Source organism: Bubalus bubalis, chromosome 14 (assembly GCF_019923935.1).
Source record: "Bubalus bubalis isolate 160015118507 breed Murrah chromosome 14, NDDB_SH_1, whole genome shotgun sequence".
Classification (NCBI taxonomy): Eukaryota; Metazoa; Chordata; class Mammalia; order Artiodactyla; family Bovidae; genus Bubalus; species Bubalus bubalis.
This window is the reverse complement of record NC_059170.1, coordinates 79,287,905-79,312,615: the sequence shown is the minus strand read 5'-3', so window position 1 is coordinate 79,312,615 and position 24,711 is coordinate 79,287,905. Positions and strand designations below refer to the sequence as shown.

Below are 24,711 nucleotides of genomic sequence, written 5' to 3'. Positions count from 1 at the left end.
CACTCAGTCGTGTCTGACTCTTTGTGACCCCATGGACTGCTACCAGGCTCCTCCACCCGTGGGATTTTCCAGGCAAGAGTACTGGAGTGGGGTGCCATTGCCTTCTCCAAAAAATGGTCATTCACCTATGCAATGTGTCTCTGCTGCTCTGAACACCGAGGTTGCTTTATTTCCTGATCCTTGAACCTGTACAGACATGTGCCTTGAATGGATCAACAGAATGTGGCAGAAGTGATGTGGTGCCTGTCTTCTGATTAAACCTCCAAATGCCTTGATTGCATATGTGTCTCTCTTGAATGCTGTATGGTCAGGACCTTCAAGGTGGCTGTTCTCTTGCTCTCTGTATACTCCCTGCTTGAGCAGTCCCTGCTGTACTCACATGACTCTCTAGTCCTCTTAATTATAGGGCTTAGTCCCCTGATAAATGAAGAGTCCACCTGATGTCAATTCCTCTATACAGAGTAGCATCCTACCCCCAAGGAGCTAAGACTTCTGCCTTGTCCTGCCCACTGTCTGCCACACACAGCAAGAGGCTGCTCTCAGACCCTCTGTTCAGTAAATCGTGGATGTCTCTGTCACTGTCTCTGGGCTCTTTCTTTGGTCTTGAGACTGGGCACCTACAAGGCTTGCAGGCCTGTGGAGCGCTGCCCAATAGAGCCCCCCCCCCCCCCCATTATGAGATAAAGTTCAGTGTAGGCTGCTGGACAATGAAGGACCACCTGGGACAGAGCTGATCGCAGCTGAGGCCATCCTAGGCCAGCAACCTTCATCACTCCAACAGCTGATGTGGACACATGAGAGAGCCCAGATGAAAACAAGAGAACCAACCAGCTGAACTTAGCCTAAATTGCTGACCAGCAGAACTGTGAGCCATGTAAGTGAGTATTGTTTTAAGTCACTAAATTTGGGGTAGTTTGTAAACCACTAATGCCTAAATGATACAGATAGTCTAAAAATAATCTGTGTTGTGCTCAGTTGTGTCTGACTGTTTGTGACCGCATGGTCTGTAGCTCGCCAGGGGAATCCCTCTTTGCATGGGATTCTCCTGGCAACAATACTGGAGTAGGTTGCCGTGCCCTTCTCCAGGGGATCTTCCTGACCCAGAAATCGAACCCATATCTCCTGTATTAGCAGGCAGGTTCTTTACCCATTGAACCACCTGGAAAGCTCCATCTAAGTGTTCTTAATCTGAACCTGTGAGCTTTAACATAAGGCTTAGCGGTTTACAAACAATTACATTTAGGGGAAGAGAGAGAATGTGTACAGTGCCTGGAATTAGCATTCATTCCTTTGACAGCTTAGGATATCAAAATCAAAACCTTTACATATTCAACTAAGAATACAAAATTATTTTTATTAGGAAGGGAGGGGATCTTTTGATTCAGAGGAGATGGGAGAACAGTGTTTCTTAGGTAGCAGAAAACCTGTGACACTGAGCAGGAGAGAAGAGTTATAAAATTAGGTTAGTGAACTTTAGAGCTATATAAAGATGGCCTATAACTTATTCAAAGAGGTCACAAAATTTGTTGGGGATGGATATTAAATGAAAGAGTTTCATTAGTCTGCCTAGTCTCTTAATCTTCTCTTTAACTTTAGGATACCCCTCTTTGTGTATTACAACAGTTTTCTTCATCAATGCAGATTGATTGTTTGATTTTTCTGATAGCTCTCTTTTGGTTCTGAAAGGAATTATCAATGGCCAAGCTCTACCCCAAGCTCAAAATCCATAATCCTAAAATTAAAAACACACTTTAAAGTGCCTATGAAGAATGATAAATATGCAGAGTGCAACCAAGTCCTTTACGGATGTTGAGAAGTGATTTGGGCCATTAATAGAAAAGGCCTGTACTGTGCTGCTGCTGCTACTGCTGCTAAGTTGCTTCAGTCGTGTCCGACTCTGTGCAACCCCATAGACGGCAGCCCACCAGGCTCCCCGTCCCTGGGATTCTCCAGGCAAGGACACTGGAGTGGGTTGCCATTTCCCTCTCCAATGCATGAAAGTGAAAAGTGAAAGTGAAGTTGCTCATTCGTGCCCGACTCTAAGTCGCTTCAATTGTGTCTGATGCTTTGTGATCTCATGGATTGTAGCCTGCATGGCTCCTCTGTCCATGGGATTCTCCAGGCAAGAATGCTGGAGTGGATTCAGTGCCCTCCTCTGGGGCATCTTTCCAACTCAGGGATAGAACCCACATCTCTTATGTCTCCTGCTTGGCAGGCAGGTTCCTTACCACTAGCACAACCTGGGAAACTCCAGAAAAGGGCTGCTAAGTGTACTAAGTGCCAAATATTTTATGTATGTCATTTTATTTACTTTTCAAAAGTGCACTACAAAGTAGTCACTGTTACCTTAATTTTTTAGATGAGGACACTAAAACGGAAGACTAGGAAGACAGTGAATCAGAGTACTTTGATTTCAAGAAACAAAACCAAATTCCAATGTCTTAAACAATATTAATAGTAGATCATGTTGTTGAAAAGTGGTGAGATAATACAAGCTTCAGGTTTAATCAGGGCTTTGACTCCTTTGATTTGAGATTCTTTAAGTTTAGCATTCTTCCTGTGTTGGCTTTGTCTTTCAGGTGTCTCATTTTATGGTAGTTTTTGGAGCTTCAAGTTTCTGAACTGCATACCACACCACCCTTAAGAAAAGAAAACAATCACCATATGAGAAGTTTAAGCTCTACTGGGCTGGAACAAACTTAGGTCACATGTCCACCTTTAATCAATCACTATGGCTATAAGAAAATCATATGCTAATTGGCTTAGGTTGGGCTGCCTCCATGCCTAAAAGACACAGTGACAACAGGCTTATATTGACTGGTTTAAATGATCATGAATCACCTCGTGAACCATGGTCAAGGCCATTCACATCCAAAACCCTTAGCTCCCATGCAAATGGCAAAGGAACAGATACTGATATTACCCACCTTGACTAGTAAGTGGTAGGGAAAGCATTTGAACCCCTTTTTACTCTAAGTCCAACCCCATGTTCTTTCCTGAATGCCTACCCTGTCTTTAGGCAGGAAGTAAGACTTGAACTAACTGGGCCTTCAGGGTTGGACCTAGGGAGGTGATCTGCTTTTGAGGTCTGGAAATGAAAAGCATGATTGTGTGTGAACTCAGAATTAACAGTATGGGCTGTGCCTCCCTCCATTGGTAGGGTTATTAGAAGACTAGTGGTCGTTTGTTCTACTATCCTGACAATTTAGGGAATTTTCATAAGCAGCGATTTTTGTAAGGGAGGGGTTAAAATGACTTCTTAGACATTGAGGATCCATCTATAATAATGCATGTTGGCAGAAAGGAGACAAAGCTACGATTCAGCTGCTAGGTCTTGGTGATGTCATAAACACTTATTCCAGCAGTAGAACTTTGAGATTGAATTACCTTCTTTGTACCCACTGAAGGAGTGAGCCTTGCTGTGTATAACACATTGTGTAAGCTAAACAGTGTTTTTCTGGTTTTCACATGGTGCTTGGGAAGAAGGGAACTTGATCTGTGAACCCAGAAGATCATGAATCTGATATGCGGAAAGACAGTTTAACCTCTCAAATTGCTTTGGTCTCTGATATGTATTTTTAAAATTAAATAAATTAATAAGTGCTGACATTTCCCTAACTTAATCTTAAGGCATCACAGTTTGATTAATCTAATGAGGAGTTCCAAATTGAGCACTTCATTGTATAATAATGCTATAGTTCAAGATCATAGACTCAGTTAATGATTCAAATCCATTAAAAAGTATTGGTTGAAGTGCTCATAGTAGGCAAGGGGATTGAATCAACTGTTTGTTTCTTTTTTCCTCTCTCTCTCTTAGCAATGGAACATTTTGTAGAAATATTACCAATTGAGTATTCCAGGTATACTCATGGCCAGTTTATATAGGATTTGACTTTACAAGCCAAACATACCAGATTTGCAAATCAGAAAGACTGTGGACAATAGATAATGGATAATCCCTCCAAAACCAAAGAGAAAATGGGTTAACAGAGTTGATTACTGGAAAATATTAAATAAGCTTTTAAAAATCTTTTTACATTTTTTACACTCTTATTTTTAGTCGATATGGAAATTTTACTTTAAAAGTAAGATTTATTTGTTTCTCCTTACGTGTCTTTTTCCAGACAATTCAGGGTGACTAAGAAATTGAGTCACATTTTGCCTTAATTCATATACAGTTATGAGAAGACACTTACTTCAATCATCAAAAAAAGATCAAAACTAGTTTCAGTTACAGTTTTATAAATGGGTACTGAAAAAAAATTTTAAACCTGTAAAAGCCCTTTGGCATATCTGTGGTTGCTTACAATAGAGCTGAATGTGAAATTAAACCTGAGTTAAGGACAATCCAAAGATTCACCAAGAGAACACCTGAATCACTGCTGGCAAAATGCTCTTAGGTGTTAACTACTCTTAGGTTAATGCTCAAGACTGAAAAATGCTCAGTCAGTTCAGTTGCTCAGTCTGTCCGACTCTTTGCAACCCCATGAATCGCAGCACACCAGGCCTCCCTGTCCATCACCAGCTCCTGGAGTTCACTCAGACTCACGTCCATCGAGTCAGTGATGCCATCCAGCCATCTCATCCTCTGTCATCCCCTTCTCCTCCTGCCCCCAATCCCTCCCAGCATCAGAGTCTTTTCCAATGAGTCAACTCTTCGCATGAGGTGGCCAAAGATCTGGAGTTTCAGCTTTAGCATCATTCCTTCCAAAGAAATCCCAGGGCTGATCTCCTTCAGAATGGACTGGTTGGATCACCTTGCAGTCCAGGGACTCTCAAGAGTCTTCTAAACACCACAGTTCAAAAGCATCAATTCTTCAGTGCTCAGCTTTCTTCACAGTCCAACTCTCACATCCATACATGACCACTGGAAAAACCATAGCCTTGACTAGAAGGACCTTTGTTGGCAAAGTAATGTCTCTGCTTTTCAATATGCTATCTAGATTGGTCATAAATTTCCTTCCAAGTAGTAAGCGTCTTTTAACTTCATGGCTGCAATCACCATCTGCAGTGATTTTGGAGCCCCCCAAAATAAAGTGTGACACTGTTTCCACTGTTTCCCCATCTATTTCCCATGAAGTGATGGGACTGGATGCCATGATCTTCGTTTTCTGAATGTTGAGCTTTAAGCCAACTTTTTCACTCTCCTCTTTCACTTTCATCAAGAGGCTTTTTGGTTCCTCTTCACTTTCTGCCATAAGGGTGGTGTCATCTGCATATCTGAGGTTATTGATATTTCTCCTGGCAATCTTGATCCCAGCTTGTGTTTCTTCCAGCTCAGCATTTCTCATGATGTACTCTGCATATAAGTTAAATAAACAGGGTGACAATATGCAGCCTTGACGTACTCCTTTTCCTATTTGGAACCAGTCTGTTGTTCCATGTCCAGTTCTAACTGTTGCTTCCTGACCTGCATACAGATTTCTCAAGAGGCAGATCAGGTGGTCTGGTATTCCCATCTCTTTCAGAATTTTCCACAGTTGATTGTGATCCACACAGTCAAAGGCTTTGGCATAGTCAATAAAGCAGAAATAGCTGTTTTTCTGGAATTCTCTTGCTTTTTCGATAATCCAGCAGATGTTGGCAATTTGATCTCTGGTTCCTCTGCCTTTTCTAAAACCAGCTTGAACATCTGGAAGTTCACGGTTCATGTACTGCTAATGCCTGGCTTGGAAAATTTTGAACATTACTTTACTAGCGTGTGAGATGAGTGCAATTGTGCGATAGTTTGAGCATTCTTTGGCATCGCCTTTCTTTGAGATTGGAATGCAAACTGACCTTTTCCAGTCCTGTGGCCACTGCTGAGTTTTCCAAATTTGCTGGTGTATTGAGTGCAGCACTTTCACAGCATCATCTTTCAAGTTTTGAAATAGCTCAACTGTAATTCCATCACCTCTGAGCTGACTGTGGCTCAGATCATGAACTCCTTATTGCCAAATTCAGACTTAAATTGAAAAAAGGAGGGAAAACCACTAGACCATTCAGGTATGACCTAAATCAAATCCCTTATGATTATACAGTGGAAGTGAGAAATATATTTAAGGGTCTAGATCTGATAGATAGAGTGCCTGATGAACTATGGAATGAGGTTTGTGACATTGTACAGAAGACAGGGATCAAGACCATCCCCATGAAAAAGAAATGTAAAAAAGCAAAATGGCTGTCTGAGGAGGCCTTACAAATAGCTATGAAAAGAAGAGAAGCGAAAAGCAAAGGAGAAAAGGAAAGATATAAGCATCTGAATGCAGAGTTCCAAAAAATAGCAAGAAGAGATAAGAAAGCCCTCCTCAGCGATCAATGCAAACAAATAGAGGAAAACAGCACAATGGGAAAGACTAGAGATCTCTTCAAGAAAATTAGAGATACTAAGGGAACATTTCATGCAAAGATGGGCTCGATAAAGGACAGAAATGGTATGAAAAATGCTATGTGCTTCATTAATTTAAATCACATACACAGAAGAAAATCATATAAGTAAAAGATTATCTACCTTTCAAGATTGCTATACTGAGTATTTAATGTTAGTAGATTGAGTACTCCAGGGCTTGATGCTATCAAAAATAATTAAGACCTTTCCTTATATAAACTATTCTTTTTTTTTTTATAATTTTTGCCTGATTAATTCTTACATAATATAAATAAAAAACATTTAACCCACTCAGATGTGCACAGGGGTTTTGTTCCCCTAGTAACTTAGACATTAAAAGAAAAACATGTTTGATCAATTCTTGAACCACTTTTGAGTAATGAAATTCTAACATATTCATTCCAGAGATGTTTCAAAATAGCAAATATGAAAATATGAAATGCTTGCACCAAATATGAAATATGCCCCAAATATGAAAACAAGGAAAGTCTTTTTTTTTTAAACAATCATTTATTGTTGGACATTTAGATTGTTTCTGATTTTCACTGTTGCAATCAATACTCCTAAATAAATATTTGATACTTATTTTTATAAAAAAAAAAAAAAAGGTAAGGCTTTTTAATGACAAGCTCTTGTTGTATTGACTTTCACCTTTTCAAGACTTGCAGCTTCTTCATATGTGACAACTCCCTTTCTGTTTACTTCCCCACAGTTTCATTTTTTTTTTTTTTTCCACCAAAGGTAGACTCTTGGCTTGGGGTGAACCGAACTGGCTAGCCTAAGCTTGGCTGCACAGTGGTGCCAACCCAAATAGATAAAACCTGTGAATTTTTCCCCTGCCCACAAGTCCTTATCTAGTGTGAATGGAATGCAGAGATTATTAATGATGTACTTTGAAGCCTCTTGCCCTGAGGGCACTGATTCAAATCCTGCCTATACCTAAGATGTAAGTCCTGAAAAAATGTTATTGCAGACTGAGGACTGAGCAGTCAATTATGTGAAATGAGTTGATGGTTTGAGTCAAGAACTCAGTTGACCAGAGTCCAATTCACAAAAACCACCAATACAATTTATACCCTTTTTGGCAGTGTCTTCAAGAGTGACTTAATGCCAAGTGGCTCAGTGGTCAGCTTCTCCTCTGATATTGCTTGTGCAGCTCACAAAAAAAAAACTTGCTTTTTGGCTAATTCTGATGTTCCTGCTTAGAAGAAATGAAAATGCTCACTTTCATGAAGTCGATTTTCAGAAGAGTTTTATTAAAATAAAGATGTGTTTTATAAAGAAACTCCTTGGCCTAGAGAGATTGCCTATAGGCTTTAAACAGAGCTCAGGTTTACACAACCATATAACAGATTTTGTTAGATGATCAGATACTGGGTGTGGGGTGGAGAAAATGAAGCTACAGGTTTCTAGCTCAGCCGAAATCCAGTCTTCAAGCAACAATGAGAAATAATTATCTGTCTTTTAAAAGGTAATTTTGAATTTAGAATCTGATGGATGCCTGAAATTAAAAGGAAGAAATCAATATTTAATACAGCACAGCTGTGAGGGAGTTATTTTATTTTACAAAGTGTAAGTACATCTGACTACCATCACATAAGAAACAGAACCACGTGTAGAATTCAGTTTCTAAAATACTCCTGTTAAGTGTGCTTCTTTCCTCTCAACCACCTTCTTTTCTTCTATTTTACCTTCCTCATTTAAAAATTAAAACAATTTTCTTTGTTTAAAAATAAGTTTTATTGCCATACATCAACATGAATCCGCCACGGGTGTACACATGTTCCCCATCCTGAACCCCCTTCCCACCTCCCTCCCCATACCATCCCTCTGGGTCATCCCAGTGCACCAACCCCAAGCTTCCTGTATCCTGCATCGAACCTGGACTGGCGATTCGTTTCTTATATGATATTATACATGTTTCAATGCCATTCTCCCAAATCATCCCCCCACCCCACCCTGAGATCAGACCACATCTGATGCTTGGAAGAGAGATCGAGGAAACACTTTCTATTTAAACTGCTGATTCAGGCCAAAGGAAACTGAGGTTCTACCATCTGTAGTTCTACAGTTTTTTTTTTTGTTTGTTTGTTTGTTTTTAGAATTTGAGTTTATTCTTCATTTAATTTTTAAAACACTGCTGTAGTCTAATACTAAAAACAATAGCAAGCAGTGAATATATTAGGATTAGAGGCCTTTGCTCAATCACTACTGCAAATAAAATGCCAGTAGTGTTATTCACTGACCATTAAAAACTCTGACACTGAGCACCTCAAGGCTGTCCCTGGGAGGCAGATGAGCCACCTGAGCTGTGTGGGGTGACACAGGGGCAGAGAGAGCAGTGCCTGCTGGAGCCGGGGACGGGGTGGCTGGGACAGGGTAGACACAGTGGTGCTGACAGGCGCAGGGTGGTAACTGCTCTGCACAAACCTTTACTAAAAAATCTTTTCTTTCAGATAACAGCATCACACACACGCACACACACACACACACACACGCCCAAGTAACTCCTTTTGGTTTGTTCACCTCTCACCTCAACCCCCTTCCGTTCTAAACTCCTAGCATCTCTCTGCAGCACCTTGACTCCCAGGTACCTTACACCCAAGACAAGAGCAGTCTGTGTGCTTCCTTCATTTTTGTCAAGAATCCCATTTTCCCCAAAATTTAACACAGCTATTCATCCAATCAATGACTCCTACAAAACAAGGTCTACTGGAGAAGGAAATGGCAACCCACTGTAGTAGTTTTTCCTGGAGAACCTCCATGGACAGTATGACAAGGCAAAAAGATAATGACACTGGAAGATGAGGCCCCCAGGTCAGAAGGTGTCCAATGTGCTACTGGGAAAAGTGGAGAGCAATAACTAACAGCTCCAGAAAGAATAATGCCGCTGGGCCAAAGCAGAAACGATGCTGAGCTGCAGATTTGTCTGGTGGTGAAGGTGAAGTCCAGTGCTGGAAAGAACAGTATTGCATAGGAACTTGTGGTGTTGGAGAAGACTCGTGAGAGTCCCTTGGAGCAAGATGAAACCAGTCAATCCTAAATGAAATCAACCCTGAATATTCATTGGAAGGACTGATGCTGAGCTCCTTGGCAGGCAGATTCTTTTCCTCTGTATTACTGCATCGTAACTGCCCTGCTCTTGAAAAGAGGAGGGCAGACAACAGCCACCACAGCCACGAGGAGTGTCCATCCAGAGGAGGTTGCCCTGATGGGGGCAAGGACCTTCGGTCCAGGAACAGCCCTTTAGATGACCTTGAGGAGAGGGAGTCAGAAGGCTCAGTCCCTTGCTCTCTTCCCCCTTCACCCCTTTTCCTCCAGGGCTCGTTGGGTGAACTCAACTGGTGGGTGAGAGCCTGTATATAGAGCAGAATATGGTGTGGAGGGGCAAATGTAAGACAGTTGCTAACAGATAGGAAATTTGACAGAACACTTCTACAGGTGTGGTTGTAGGCTCTTGTCTACTTCCATCTTCCGACTCTTCCAACCTGGAAGCCTAGTGCAGTGTTTCCTTTTGCAATTCTCTTTCACCCAAAGTAGAAAGATTTCCAATTGCCTTTGTAAGAAGTGTGGATAAGAGGCCAAGAGATGTGGTGGAGAAAAATGCAGATTGTACCTACTTGGCAAATGAGACCAGAAATGAAATGAAAGTCTAGAATATAACATTACCTTAAGATTTTAGAAATTAGGAAAATGTTCTAATAAGCAAATGCATAAATACAGGATGAATAATTGGGTTTCTTTTAAGTGGGCAACAAAATAATCTTAGCCATCATGGATCAAATATTGACTATGAGTCAGCACAAATGAGCAGTTGTTACCAGAGAGAGCAGAAGGCAGAAAGTAAATTTTGGAATCTGTGTTGAGAAATACAAGTCATGGTTAAAAGGCATGTTTAAGTACTGGGTAAAGTTGAGAGAACTTGGAGAGCATCCAAGTGTGAAACGAGTTGCTTTAGAAAATGTGTTATGCCGTTTGAGGTTGAGTTTTGAATTTCATATTATATCAGCTAACACCTGCCGCTGATTCTAGTTACCTACTTAGTAGACTGCGTGTGAAATAAACTAGTTTTAGAAACTTGGTCATTGAAGCAGATCGAGCTTTACAGGATAAATTTATATCTCTTCCCATATAGTTCCACTGCGCTTTTAATTCTAGGTACCTTGCATTTATGAACTTTTTTGACTTATTTTAATACGTATTTTGAGATAATGGGAGATCAACTTGGCATCAGGCTGACATTAATAATTAAGGATGTATTGGATTTAAGTCATCTAATACAAATTCTTACTTAAAAAAATAGCTGCTTTTAATTTGCAAATATCCTTCACCTTCACTCAGTAGACCAGGTAGGCTTTGAGAGTCATCATAATCTATTGCACAAATTGTCTATTTTTATTTTGGAAGGCTTTACAATTCACACTTTTCATCTAAGAGGCTATACTGAAATAACTTTATAGTCTCATCAACATCTTTATATAGTAAAATGTTTAATTTACTTTCAGCTAAACGCCAGAAGTTTGTAGGCAGGCCGATTGGAAAGCATCGCTCTTTACGAACACTGCTAACAAGGTGAGGGTGGCAGAGCCTCTCCAAGGTTCCTGATGCTAACTGAGCAAAGCATGATGGGCATCTCCTGCGTTCTATCTTATTTTATTTTTTTATGGGCAATACTATCACTAGGGTTGTCCATATCTGCAAACTACTTTCAAGAATTATTAGTTATAAAATAAAAATAAAAGATTGAATCCACCCTCCATTTGATGTTAAATAGTTGGTTTAATGGATTTTAAATGAATTGTTTTGGAAGCATATTTAAAACACAATACCTAAAAAATATATGTGGTATATCCACATCAAGCGTTCACATTTTTCAAAGAAATGTCCACACGTTTTCATTCTATTGAAGCTAAGTCCTATCAAATGTTGCCAGGCTGAGATTTAAAACCCATGTGTTACAGAGATTTCCATTGGGATGACATTCACATATTTCACTTATTTTTAACAATTCTTATTGAAAAGAAATTATGCACTAGCATGATTTACTATAGCCCTGAGCCAGACTACCAAGTATATAATGCTGTGGTGATAATGAGTTTAGTGCCAAGAAAATAGAGATATGAAAAATTCTAAAAAAGAAAATGCCTCAGTATGGGAGAAGACAAATGGCATAAAAGATCATCCAGGTACATGACAAAGTAGAACAGACTCATTTTTCCCCTGCAAACCTTACCTCATTTGTTGGCAGCTGAAATTTTGTAAATATGATGTGTTTCAAACTGCCATTCTAAAGATCTTTAAAATTTATCTTTCTGTAAGTGTGTTGGTTATAGAAAAACACTTCTCTATCCTAAAGAACCTTAATAGTATTATATGGTAACTAGTGATGAGGAACTTTGATTTCTGAAGATGATTGCTATTGATTTATAAACTTCTATACAAGTTTCAAAGGTACATCTGGTGGATCTGTTCATGATATCACAGGGATTGGTTCTGCCCTTTCGGTACCCTTTCTTTTTCCAAAAGTTACCTGGCTCTTTCTCTCAAATTTTACCCGCCCCCCCCACCCCGCCCTTTCTGTCTCCCTATCAGTTATTACTATCACTAGTTTTTCTTTGGCAAGATTTGTCCCAAATCTTCATCTATGTTTAAGAATAAAACAAATAATGACCCATGGGAAACAATCGGAGGGAAAGGTATATATGTCTTGATTGTTGCTGTTGTTTAGTCGCCCAGCCATGTCCAACTCTTTTGTGACACCATGGACTGTAGCCCGCCAGGCTCCTCTGTCCATGGGGTTTTCCAGGCAAGAATACTGGAGTGGGTTGCCATTTCCTTCTCCAGGGGATTGAACCCACTTCTCCTGCTTGGCAGGTGGATTCTTTACCATTGAGCCACTGGGGAAGTCCAGGTCTTGATTGTGTAGATGCTAAATAATGCCAGTTATTTATTGCTGTTTTTTTCTGAATGCAGGATTATAGCTAACCATTGAGGTTGATGGGACTTGGGCCAATGTATGCACAGACTGCTACGACTTTGTTCCCTGAGGTCCCTGAACTGTCTCCTCAAGATCTAGGCCTCTCAGGAGATGTCTGTCTGTTTCCTCTGGAGCCATTGATTCAGGTCCAGTCAGACACCTACTTGCTTGTACACAGGGGGAAATGAAGAGCTGCCTATTTGGGTAAGCCCCTCAAGGCAGACTCATGAAGGGAAACAACAGCCCACGACCATAAGGAGCAATTACCATAAAGTGGCATAATTGGCAAAACACTTTTAGTTTGGTGATCCTTGTCCCAGATTTTTGAAGTGATTATTATTAGCTTCATTTTATAAATGAGTGAGAATGAGTCTCTGAGTTATTATGTGACCTCACCAAGGTCACTCAGTTGCATAAATTTCAGCCACTAATTCATAATCAATATTGCCATGGACATTTTTAAAATTAATTTTTATTGGATTATAATTGCTTTACAATGTTGGGTTAGTTTCTGCTGTTCAGCAAAGTGAATCAACTAAACATGTACAGAGATCCCGTCTTTTTTGGATTTCCTTCCCATTTCGGGCACTACAGCAGTGAGTAGAGTTCCCTGAGCTGCACACTAGATTCTCATAGTTAACTATTTTATACGTAGTATCAATAGTGTATCAGTTCAGTTCAGTCGCTCAGTTGTGTCCGATTCTTTGCAACCCCATGAACCGCAGCACGCCAGGCCTCCCTGTCCATTACCAACTCCTGGAGTCCACCCAAACCCATGTCCATTGAGTCAGTGATGCCATCCAACCATCTCATCCTCTGTCGTTCCCTTCTCCTCCTGCCCTCAATCTTTCCCAGCATCCGGGTCTTTTCAAATGAGTCAGCTCTTCACATCAGGTGGCCAAAGTATTGGAGTTTCAGCTTCAACATCAGTCCTTCCAGTGAGCACCCAGGACTGATCGCCTTTAGGATGGACTGGTTGGATCTCCTTGCAGTCCAAGGAACTCTCAAGAGTCTTCTCCAACACCACAGTTCAAAAGCATCAATTCTTTGGCGCTCAGCTTTCTTTATAGTCCAACTCTCACATCCATACATGACCACTGGAAAAACTGTTGCCTTGACTAGACTGACCTTTGTTGGCAAAGTAATGTCTCTGCTTTTGAATATGCTATCTAGGTTGGTCATAACTTTCCTTCCAAGGAGCAAGCGTCTTTTAATTTCATGGCTGCAGTCACCATCTGCAGTGATTTTGGAGCTCCAAAAATAAAGTCAGCCACTGTTTCCACTATTTCCCCATCTATTTGCCATGAAGTGATGGGACTGGATGCCATGATCTTAGTTTTCTGAATGTTGAGCTTTAAGCCAACTTTTTCACTCTCCACTTTTACTTTCCTTAAGAGGCTCAGTAGTATATATGTCAATCCTAATCTCTCAGTTCCTCCCGCCTCCCCTTTACCCCTTGGTGTCCTCATGTTTATTCTCTATGTCTGCATCTATATTTTTTATGCAAATAAGTTCAGTGACACCATTTTTCTAGACTCCACATATATGCATTTTTTTTTTACTCTTTTGAAAAAAAAAAATTGAAGGATAATTGCTTTACAGAATTTTGCAGTTTTCTGTCATACATCAACAAGAATCAGCCATGGGTGCACCATGCCTCCTCCCTCCCGAGTCTCCCTCCCATCTCCCTCCCCGTCCCACCCTTCAGCCTGTCCCAGAGACCCTGTTTGAGAGACTCCACATATATGCTTTAATGTACACTATTTGTTTTTCTTATCTATGAATTTTTAAAGAAATAAAAACTTGCTCTAAAGTGAAAACTACTTTTATCAGAATTTAGATCAAAGAAGAAACAACAGCATTTAATTTAAAAGCAAAGCAAAGCAACCTTAGCATCTGCTTGGAGCATCAATTGGCTAAACTCAAAGGAAAGTGGCCACACAAAAGCTGTCATATTCACGGGCAGCCTGATCCCAGACGGCATCATTGCTTCCCTGTAAGTCCCCTCCTAATGAAGTTTTAATGAGTGATTTTTCATTCCACATTTACTCTATGTGTATAATCTTTTGGAATAATGTTAGGCATATGCTGGCACCCACTGTAGTGTTTTTGATATCTTCAGCTTGTTTAATTAATTTCCTTTCTATGAATGTTCACATAACATCAGAAACATCCAAGTGGAAAATTAAAAATTAAGCCAGACACTTGGATATGCCTAAATATGTAGAAGTTTGAAATGGTAAACACATTTGGAATGATAAACACATATGTGTTGAGCACATATCCATGTAGATAATATTCGTAGCCTGTGTGACTACTTGTGGTCCAATTTCATGTTATGGAATTAAAATATGATTATTTTTTAAAATAGACTCAAATATTAATGCTATCATAAAGGTAAAGCAGTGTGAGTTTCCTGAGCAACATTTTTTTATTCAGTAGATAATTCAACTGAATGAACATATGTGTGTGTGTATGTGTGTGTGTGTGTGTATATGTGTGTGTGTATATATATATATATATATACACACACATACACATTTTCCCATGAGACTGTGTAAATGTGTTTTAACTTAAACTGGAAAACAAAATCCCCAGTTTTAAATATTTTTGCATTTTGTAAATTGGTCTTTGTAAAAAAAGATATCAATGAAACAGTATGAGTGATGGGATTTTTGCTCTACATTTAAATATCTTATTAATACCCAGACATAAAACATCCTTGTTTGTTTCACATAGAAACTGTAAGTTTACTTTGTTTGAAAAATGGGGAAATAAACTCCAGTTTCAGACTTCTCTTTGTTGTTCTAGCTGTGTGTCATTGACACTGGCGTGACTTGTCATGGGAAGGGGTAATGAGGCAAGACTGGGATTGTAACAATTATTAACCTGCAAATCTGCTGTGGCAAAGTCAATTCCAGCTAGAGTGACATTTCTAAGTATCTCAGGAAATAGTACTCTTGTTTGAACTACTCACTTTATTAATTTGATTTGATGAATATGGGAGAGATGAATAACTTTTAAATATAAAGAGTGGCCAAGTGTCATTAATTGTGCATTCCACATGGATCCATAGATCGGACGCTGTGCCTCCCTCCCGGCCCCCCTGTCTCTTTGGTGGTAATTTATTTAGCTGGGAAAGCTTGGGTTTGGTGTAGCATCTGGTTTTCAGTGATATCCTGCTGGTCTTATCCAATTTTCCAGCTGGGAGCATGAGGCATAGGGAGGTCGAATGACTCGCCTAAAGGTCACCTGGTAGCTCAACTGGGATTATAACTCAGAATCTTTCTGATTTTCCCATCCTTTGCTCACTGGACCACAAAACTCCCTTGATCCCATCTTCTCAAGCTTGCCTGAGCAGGAAGTAATGGTTAGGCCTGGAAAAAACAATCCCAAATTAAATACTGGCCACTATCATCTTCTTTAAAACGTGTTTCAGACTTGCACTGATGTGACTCTAAGGGAATCTCTCTTTTACATTCTAACACTGGAGGAGATTTCTATTCATGGGAATGTTGTTTTTCCCAGTGGTAACCTTGTGAAGGTTCATAGTTACTACTCAGATGCTGATTGTGGTTGAAACGTTTTGAGAATGCCAATGACTTGAGGCTTATGGCAGGAGAATACAGTTACTTGTGTGTATAATCAGCCTTGTTCATTATACTCCCAACACATGGTACTTGCCTATTAATTTAACAAAAATCCACCTGGCTTGTCCTATCTTAGAACTTCTAGACTTACCATTCTCTCACCTGGAAATCCTCCTCATGATTTTCTATGGCACTTTTTTTTTTTTTTTTAAATCATTTAGATCTTAGCAGAAGTGGTACCTTCTCAGAGAGAAGCTTCTTTAATCTATCCTCTTAATGTAACGGCTTTTTAAAAAAATCTGATGTCTCCATATTTTTCTTCATTTCATTTATTGCTATTTACAACATTTATTGATTTTGTTTCCTTAAGTATCAGAGTCTAATCTGTCTTGGTTATGTATTGGACAATGTTGGATGTATGGAAAAAACTCAATAAACATTTGTTGAAAGAATGAGAAGCCATTCCTGATGAAAGAAGTGCTCTCTTCTCTTTTTTTAAAAATTATCATTCAAGGAGTTTCCAAAGAGAAAGCGCGAGTGGAGATGACCCTTACTCATCCACCCAGATCAGGTGAATTAACCCTGAAGGTCAACAGGATGACAGATGACAGCTGTCCCTGTCAGATCACCCTCTCATCCATAGCTTCAACCTTGGAATTGCCCTCGGGCTTGGCTTGTGATCAACAGAGGAAAATAGGTTGTGTTATACTTATAGTCACAGTTCATTTTTGATCTAAATTTGTACTTTTGCCCACTTTAATCATTCACCTTATTTACCCAATTGATACTTAATGATGTGTGTTCACTTCCAAAAACCCCATTCATATTGAAAGGCTGACCCATATACAGAATATTGAAAAAAACTATCTGACCCCTGAAAAGGAATTTCCAAATTTTTGTATCAATAGATAGACTGTGCTGGAATCTCTGAGGGTGATGAGTTTATATAAATAAGGCTTGAAAAAACGTTGCAGGTCAGTATTTTTAAGAATGCAGCCAGATAACTTTCCAGACTTGCTTGATGTATACTTATTCATGACTTGTGAGAGGCAATGAAATTTTATGGTACCCAAATTCTGCTGCAGGTGACTTTACATGTATGCTACTCTGCATTTATAACTGAGTATTTATACCTCGGTATCTATAACCTAGATCATCAGTTTATGGGAGAGGAAACAGGACCACAGAGTGACTTTCTCAAAAAGGACCCTGAGTTACTCTGGCTTTCCAGTGTGTGCCTAGCTGTAGGTGTTATGAAGAAGGGTTCAGGCACTTGTTTGCCCTGAGCTCTCTTAGGAAGTCATTTCTGGAGCATCTGGCCATTTTGCCAGCCACCACTATAACTCTGGATAGTAATTGCATGGTATTCTGGGTGGTTGGGTTGAAGACCTGGATGACAGGGGTCTCAGGCAGTGAGAAGTTTCCTTCTCACTTGACAAGGAGTACCCTGGGGACATTTTGAGGTTAATATGGGGGAGTTTGGGGCTTCCCTTGTAGCTCATCTGGTAAAGAATTTGCCTGCAATGCACAAGACCTTGGTTTGATTCTTGGGTTGAGAAGATCTCCTGGAGAAGGGATAGGCTACCCACTCCAGTATTCTTGGGCTACTCTGGTGGCTTAGGCGGTAAAGAATCTGACTGCAATGTGGGAGACCTGGGTTCGATCCTTGGGTTGGGAAGATTCCCTGGAGGAGAGAGTGGCAACCTACTCCAATATTCTTGCCTGGAGAATCCCCATGAACAGAGGAGCCTGGCAGTGGCAATCCATTGGATCACAGAGAATCTGACAAGACTGAGCGACTAAACACAGAGCAGCACCTGGGGGAAATTTCAAGGTAACATAAGGTATCTGTGTGACCATTATTTAGTGTCTTTTGTTATACTTATAAAAACCTGCCGCATTCCTTCACTGATTCGATTTCAGCCTTCTGGTCATCTTGGCTGAGAGATGCCTGGTTTAGAGAGATGGACAAGCCACAGTTACCATCACATCAACTCTTCAACTCCTGTGATAATCTGTAACTACCTGGGTGAGTAAGCTTGAGTCCCTCATTCATGGTACTATTAAAAAGAAACATTAACAAACTACTAGAACTGAGACAAATATTGAAAATGAACTTTTCCCTTGATCTGCACATTTTGGGACAGATGTTCAGATTATTTCACGTGGTTTCTCAGATAGACTGTATGCTTTTGTTCTAAAAAATATGGTGAAGAATTCACTGGGTTCTTGAATGGCCCAGTAATCATCTTGGCTTCCAGCATTCATTTTCTTTTTATCACTGGAAAATAATTAGATTATATTCTAACTTTTTTCTAGAAAAGTCAAAAGTTGTTCATTAATATTGAGAAAATGGGGCATTTCTCTGTTTTGAGTGGACAGAAATGTGATCTTTTCCAGAACTGATATTAAAGACCCTCCAAGTGTTCCAGGCCCCCAGAAAGTCATATGTTGGGATCATTAAACCGATGATGGGGAAACCTATCAGGGGATTGTTTCAAAACAGACGCGAAAGCCTATATCTAGAAAATAAACTCCATACACAATTCAAACAGAACACACTGGTAAGTGTAATATAGCCGCAAAAAGTCTTGAAACTTTTCCCAGTATCATTACTTGGACTTTATACTTTGTAATTTCATTCTGAGAGATGAGTTTGCGTGATACGTCAATCTTTTCATAACAAATTGCCTTTTGGAAAAGGAATTGATAACTACTTATGGAGGTGACAAGTATCTTTCCTTTTCCATTCAGATCAATAATTCTGTGGACCAGTTTCCTATTATTAATCATGCTGACATTAGAAGGAAACTCAGATGAAAGAGAGTTTGTGAACAGGGTACTGAATGGCAGCCAAGTTGAACCATCAAGCACGCATTTGGTCAGCTCCTAATGGATGATCTTTTGAAGCACAGTGTCTGCCTGACATCATGGGAAAAATCTTCTTTTTTTTTACTTTTTGAGTAAACAGTCTGATTCCCTGGGACATATTTTATACCACTTTCTCTTCTAAAGGAACTTAAAGAAAGAATGTTTTAGAGCCATTTAAATTTATAAGAAATGATCATGAGGTGCAACTGAAAAATAAAAAAACTCCTGCTGGTCTGATGCCTTTTTACCTATTCATTCATTCAGTAGTATTTTGGATTATCTACTATGTGTAATTGTGCAACATAGAATATTGTGTTACTTAAATAGCAAATGATGATGTGTTTGGGGAATTTGGCAGGACATCATTCTATTTTGAATACTTTTTCAAAATGATTGTTACTTATTATTTGTGGCTGTGCTGGGTCTTTGTTGCTGCGAGAGGGGCTCCTCTTCCTTGCGCTGTGTGGGCCTCTCATTGCGGTGGCTTCTCGTGTTGCGGAGCGCAGGCTCTAGGGCAGGCAGGCTTCAGTAGCTGCACGTGGGCTCAGTAGTTGTGGCTCGTGGGCTCCAAAGTACAAGCTCAGTAGCTGTGCCCCACAGCAAGTGGAATCTTCCCAGACCAGGGATAGAGCTGGTATCCCCTACATTACAAGGTGGATTCTTAACCACTGGACCACCAGAGAAGCCCCATCATTCTTTCTTGAAAGCAGTAAAAAATGAAAATGAAAGTGAAGTCGCTCAATCGTGTCCAACTGTTTGTGACCCCATCGGCTGTAGCCTACGAGGCTCCTTCGTCCATGGGATTTTCCAGGAAAGAGTACTGGAGTGGTTGCCATTTCCTTCTCCAGGGAATCTTCCCAACCCAGGGATCGAAGCCGGGTCTCCTGCATTGCAGGCAGACGCTCTACCGGCTGAGCTACCAAGAAAGCCCATTCTTGAAAGCAAAACTAGCAGCAATTATGGTGTAGTTATGTCTAGAATTTTGACTTGTAATGATGCTCCAAACTTGGCGTCTCATGAAATGGAGTGGCCCTGAACTCTTCCAGGGAGGAAGAAGGTACAGATTTTTAAATGTCAAGATGACTATGATAACTGATACTCCTTTTTACCTCAGATTCCCATAGAGAGAGGGCAGGGGAAAATGAATTGGCCACACAATGTTATCCATTTCCATAGGCCAAAAAAAAAAAAAAAAAAAATTAGGACAGAGGTCCTTCACTTTTTTGCTATCTTGAAATGTCAAGAGAGAGAGACATCTGAAGGGGGTAGGAAAAGGGGGTGAGTAGGACAGAAACTCAAACACTAATGGGGAATAGAATTTCTCTTGCACTGGCCACAATACATATGTTTGTTATAAAGCAAGAGGCGGGGAAGACATGCATGCCTGATGTTGAAGAAAAGCCTGTTTGTGCCTCATACACTGGAGAAATTGTTCGAGAACAGTTCATCCATGTGAAAATATGACCCATGTCATTTTGCCAGGGTCGTTAAGACACTGAGCTGCTGAGTAAGGCCTGACTGGGTAAATTCAAGATCCTGGGGGTATACATACTTCCTAGTGCCCAGTTTTTCTAAGATGAAAAAAAAAAATGTCAGTGGAAATAAGGTTATGGAGTGCCACTTGCGTGGGCGAGACAGGGTCTACATAGGGTGGGAACCAGCCGCTCTCAGACATGGCCCATTCTTTTAGATTCTGCCCCATTTTCTTAGTGGGCAAAATGAGAAAAAGAGGATAAATCCCCAGCACTGGTAGCCAGAAGAAAACAGTGGTATTTAGAGATGGGGAAAGGGAAAGGTTACGCATCATTTTGAAATGAATTCCCATTCTCTTTTGACTATTGTGATATTCATGTTTTACAAACTCCTAGAATGTCTGGAGATAAAATTGAGATCATTTGTTGTGAAAAGAAATGGCCTCATAGAAGAGCTCAGAAGACATGAAAGCTATATTTGAATGAACAAATATTCAAAAGTAGGCAGGAAATCTGGAATAATGGAGAATATTTTTTCCCTTGGTAGAATTGTATGAAGTTTGAGGGCATCCTACATGAAGCAAAATAGCTCACTGGAAAATAAAAATGAAAACAAACAAACAAACATCCTTTAACTGTTTCAGTTTTAACTAGGCTAGGACAAATAACCAATTTAATCTCAGTGTTAAGTTTTTAAAAAATTGTTGACAATTCTGATTTTTCTGGTTTATTTACAGTGTCCCACTTTCTCTTATTCAAGAGAGTGACAGAGCAATCATATAATTCATTCAACAAATAGCAAATTCTTAGTAATTTACAGTGGATCAGAACTTTAAATTCTCTGGCCTTAGTTGCTTTACCTATAATTTGATGGATTATAACTAGTTAATTTCCAAATTTTGTTTTGTTGACTGTATTAGTGTTTCCTAGCTTTAATATTTCAGTAAGTGTGTATGAGTGTGAAAGTCATTCAGTCGTGTCTGACTCTTTGCGACCCCGTGGACTCTACAGTCCATGGAATTCTCCAGGCCAGAATACTGGAGTGGGTAACCTTTCCCTTCTCCAGGGGATCTTCCCAACCCAGGGATCGAACCCAGGTCTCCCACATTGCAGGTGGATTCTTTAGCAGCTGAGCCACAGGAAAGCCCAAACAGAACTATTGTAGTAAAAGGGTTTATGATTTGGATATGGGTCTTGAAACTACTCATATTTCTAGAAAAACAAAATATAACAACCCCATTATGTACTTTTTGCAGTGCTACCTGAATATGTGAGAGAAAAAAAATTCCTGGATTTCTTCTTATATTCTAGAAGTTGTTTCCTTTGGTGGGGATTGGGGGGGAGGGGAGTGGTTAATTTAATAGACACTTACTTTTTTTAAAGTCAGTAATAGAGCTGAGAATTGGGCAGGGTAGAGCTTACATTGAACCTATGTGGGCTATTCTGTTTTAGTGTGATAAGTTTCAAAATCTTCCCAAAATTAAAGGCAGAGAATTTATTTTAAAGGACTTCTTTGAAAGATATATATATATATATATATATATATATATATATATATATAAAGCAAAGCCTCTTTGCTCTAAGCTTCTTCAAGCCTGTTTCAAGTGCCTTAGATTAAGCAGCTTGAGATCTGCTAGTTATAAAAGTTTTTTTTTTTTTTTTTTTCCCAAGAAAGAAGATGTGCTTTTCAAATTGGCAGGTACTTACAGAACTGTTACTCTGAGCAAAAGAGTGGAAACATGAGACCCTTGTACAGATTTCACCACCATTAGAAAGTTTCTTTGAGACACTCATATCAGCCCACTGATAAAATATCATAAAATAACTGCCATCTCCACCTTTCATAGGAGCAGCCCTTGAATTAGTCAGAGCTGCTGGATTGTAATAAGGAAACGCGTGTTTAAAAAATGAATGAAAGGAAAAGATGACCTTCAGGTTACTCTGGTCTGTTGATGGGGTCAGGGGAAGGAATTCATAACCTGAGAAGGACAGGGTGAGTCTGACTCTGGATGCGAAAGTTCACAAGTCTGCATTATAAATAATATATGTAGGAAATGAGTGTTTACTCCTCTCTAATATTGGCAAACTGGAAGGATAAGATGGCTTCCTTTTGACGCGAAAAAAGATCTAAATGTAAGATGCTATTTTAAACACCAAACAGCTGTTTCATCTTGAACTGAAAAGAACAAAGAAAACACCCTCAAGTCCACATAGGATATTTTGTGCTTTCCCTTGCATGTGTGTGTGTGTTTTCCCTCCTTTTTTTCACTTAGGATAATTGAAATGTCATTTTATCTGGGGATGTTTTCTTTACCGACCAGGGACTTGAAAAGTTAAAATATTGGAGAATTTCCTTTTCATCATTTTCAACATAAACAACTTTTCGTTGCTTCAATATGAAATGTTTTCTTTGTTAATCCAACAGAGATTAATGCCTGGAATGCTAAACTGTATACTTAAAGGAAAAATTATGATGGTCCATGGATAATATATTTTAGGCAAGACCAAGCAATAGGCTGGCATTATATCACAGTCTAAGAGGTTTTTCTTGCTCTGGAGAACAGTTGGAAACAGAAAGGGTAGCCTGAGTCACCGATTTAAAAGATTTTATTTATCCATTTAATGCCTGGAAATCCTTGAATCACATTCACAAAAGAGTTTAAGCATTTATGTTTGGATGATTCAGAAAATGAATTTCTGATTTGCAGAGCAAGCTTCTTGGGAATTTAACTCAAACCACCTCTTTGATTGATATGAAAAGATATATGTCTTTAAAAGTTTGAATCAATATGTAAAGTCATTTGCCTTGGTCTGGATTTTATGCTGAAAATTGCTCAGGCTGAACGCATAGAACAAACTTTTACATATTCAGTAAATAGCAGGTTTATTTACCTCTTAATTCTTCATAGATATTTATATTTGCCCTCCAACTTTAATTTTTGGGAAAATAAAGAGTCATTAGAATATATTCTATTCTCCCAGATAAGAAACACACACATATACTTAGTTCATTTTACCTGGAAACTTGTTCCATTAAGCAGGCAAACACACATTGAAAAGTTTAATTATTTACTTATCTATCTCTAAAAGTCTGGCCCATAAGTTTGTGGCTTTTTTTATTTTATTTTTTAATTGGAAGGAACAACATTAGCTTTTTTGGTTTTGTGGTTGCAAAACGTATGTCTGCTTCTTTATACTATTTCTAGCTCTCCTTCTTTTTAACTCATGAGACAATTTTAGTTAACTTTTCCTGAGGCTTAATTCCTTCTAATTTTGTTTTTAAAATAAAAGATGAGTTTCTTTAACTTAAGAACAGGAAATTCTAGGCCAGAAACTGCTATTTCTCTTCCTTTAGATAGAGATCTCAAAGGTACTAACATCTTGTAAAAGTTTTAAAAAAAAGGAAGAAGAAAAAAAAATCTGTACCAGACCTTTTTTAATCCAGACTTGGTTATATAGCACATTAATAAATTGTCCTGTCAACCTTTAGGACATGGGTTCAACTCCAATTGGTTTAATGGTCACAAATGTTTCCTTAGAAGGATTCCGGATTTCTGGATGGAGGCAGAAATGCCAGGGATTCTCAGAGCAGGCTTGAGATCCCCCCACCCCCCTCAGAAGGTGGTCCTGGGAGGTAATCACACCCTGCTGATAGGATTTGGCAGTTAAAATAGATGGAGGTCAGCCTGTCATTTTGTCTATTTAAATAAGTCACTTGTGATTAAGGATAAGCAGTATTTTTTTTTTTTTTTTTTCTTTTTCTCTCTTTCTCTCTCACTTTTGGGTCCTTACAGGCTCTCATGTGTTTCTCTGATGTTTCTTTACCTCTGGAGGACTTCTCTCTCTTATTCTCTCCTGTCTTTTACATGGAAAAATGCTTATGTCACCTCTGTCTTTCCCCCTTGGAGACACAGACTGGGGAACATGATAAATCACTATTTATCATTTTATTCCATTTAAATTTCAAAAATTGGTAGTCCAATCAAAACTCTTATTCTCTACCAGATGTTCCATGACATCTGGAGAGAAATGAAATGTAAGACAGTTGTCTCTGCTATTTCCCTCTTTGCTAAGAGAAGTCAGTAGCATCTGTGTTATGTAATTGAGTTCATGGTTATTTCTCCATCTGCTTGGGTACTTTGGTACATAAGATAATTTTTCTGCCTTTTGAAAAAATTAACTAATGTGTATCATTTTATGCAATCCATGAGGACTGTCTTTGTTGTTAAGACTTTTTGTGACTATGAAATAGCAGGACCTTATAAAAATTATGCACTTTTTCATAAAAGTATTTGGCTGTTAACACAAAATGTAATCAGAGATACAGAAGTATTTGCATTCGCCAACTCATTTACTGAAATTGTTTGCCAAATGTCATTCTGAAATACTGCTTCTCTTTCTCAGAGAATTTCATCCAGTGTTCTTCCACTGCTG

The 24,711-nt window shown here is 39.2% G+C and overlaps 1 long non-coding RNA gene across 2 annotated transcripts; it reads left to right on the top strand.

Moving 5' to 3' along the window:
• Positions 1–19,028, top strand: LOC112578876. Of its 2 annotated transcripts, XR_003103334.3 has the most exons (4): positions 1–874; positions 17,858–17,963; positions 18,335–18,498; positions 18,689–19,028. It is a non-coding gene; the product is annotated as an uncharacterized LOC112578876 (long non-coding RNA). The 2 variants fall into 2 exon arrangements; XR_006544713.2 differs by lacking the exon at positions 18,335–18,498.
• Positions 19,029–24,711: the final 5,683 nt, after the last annotated feature.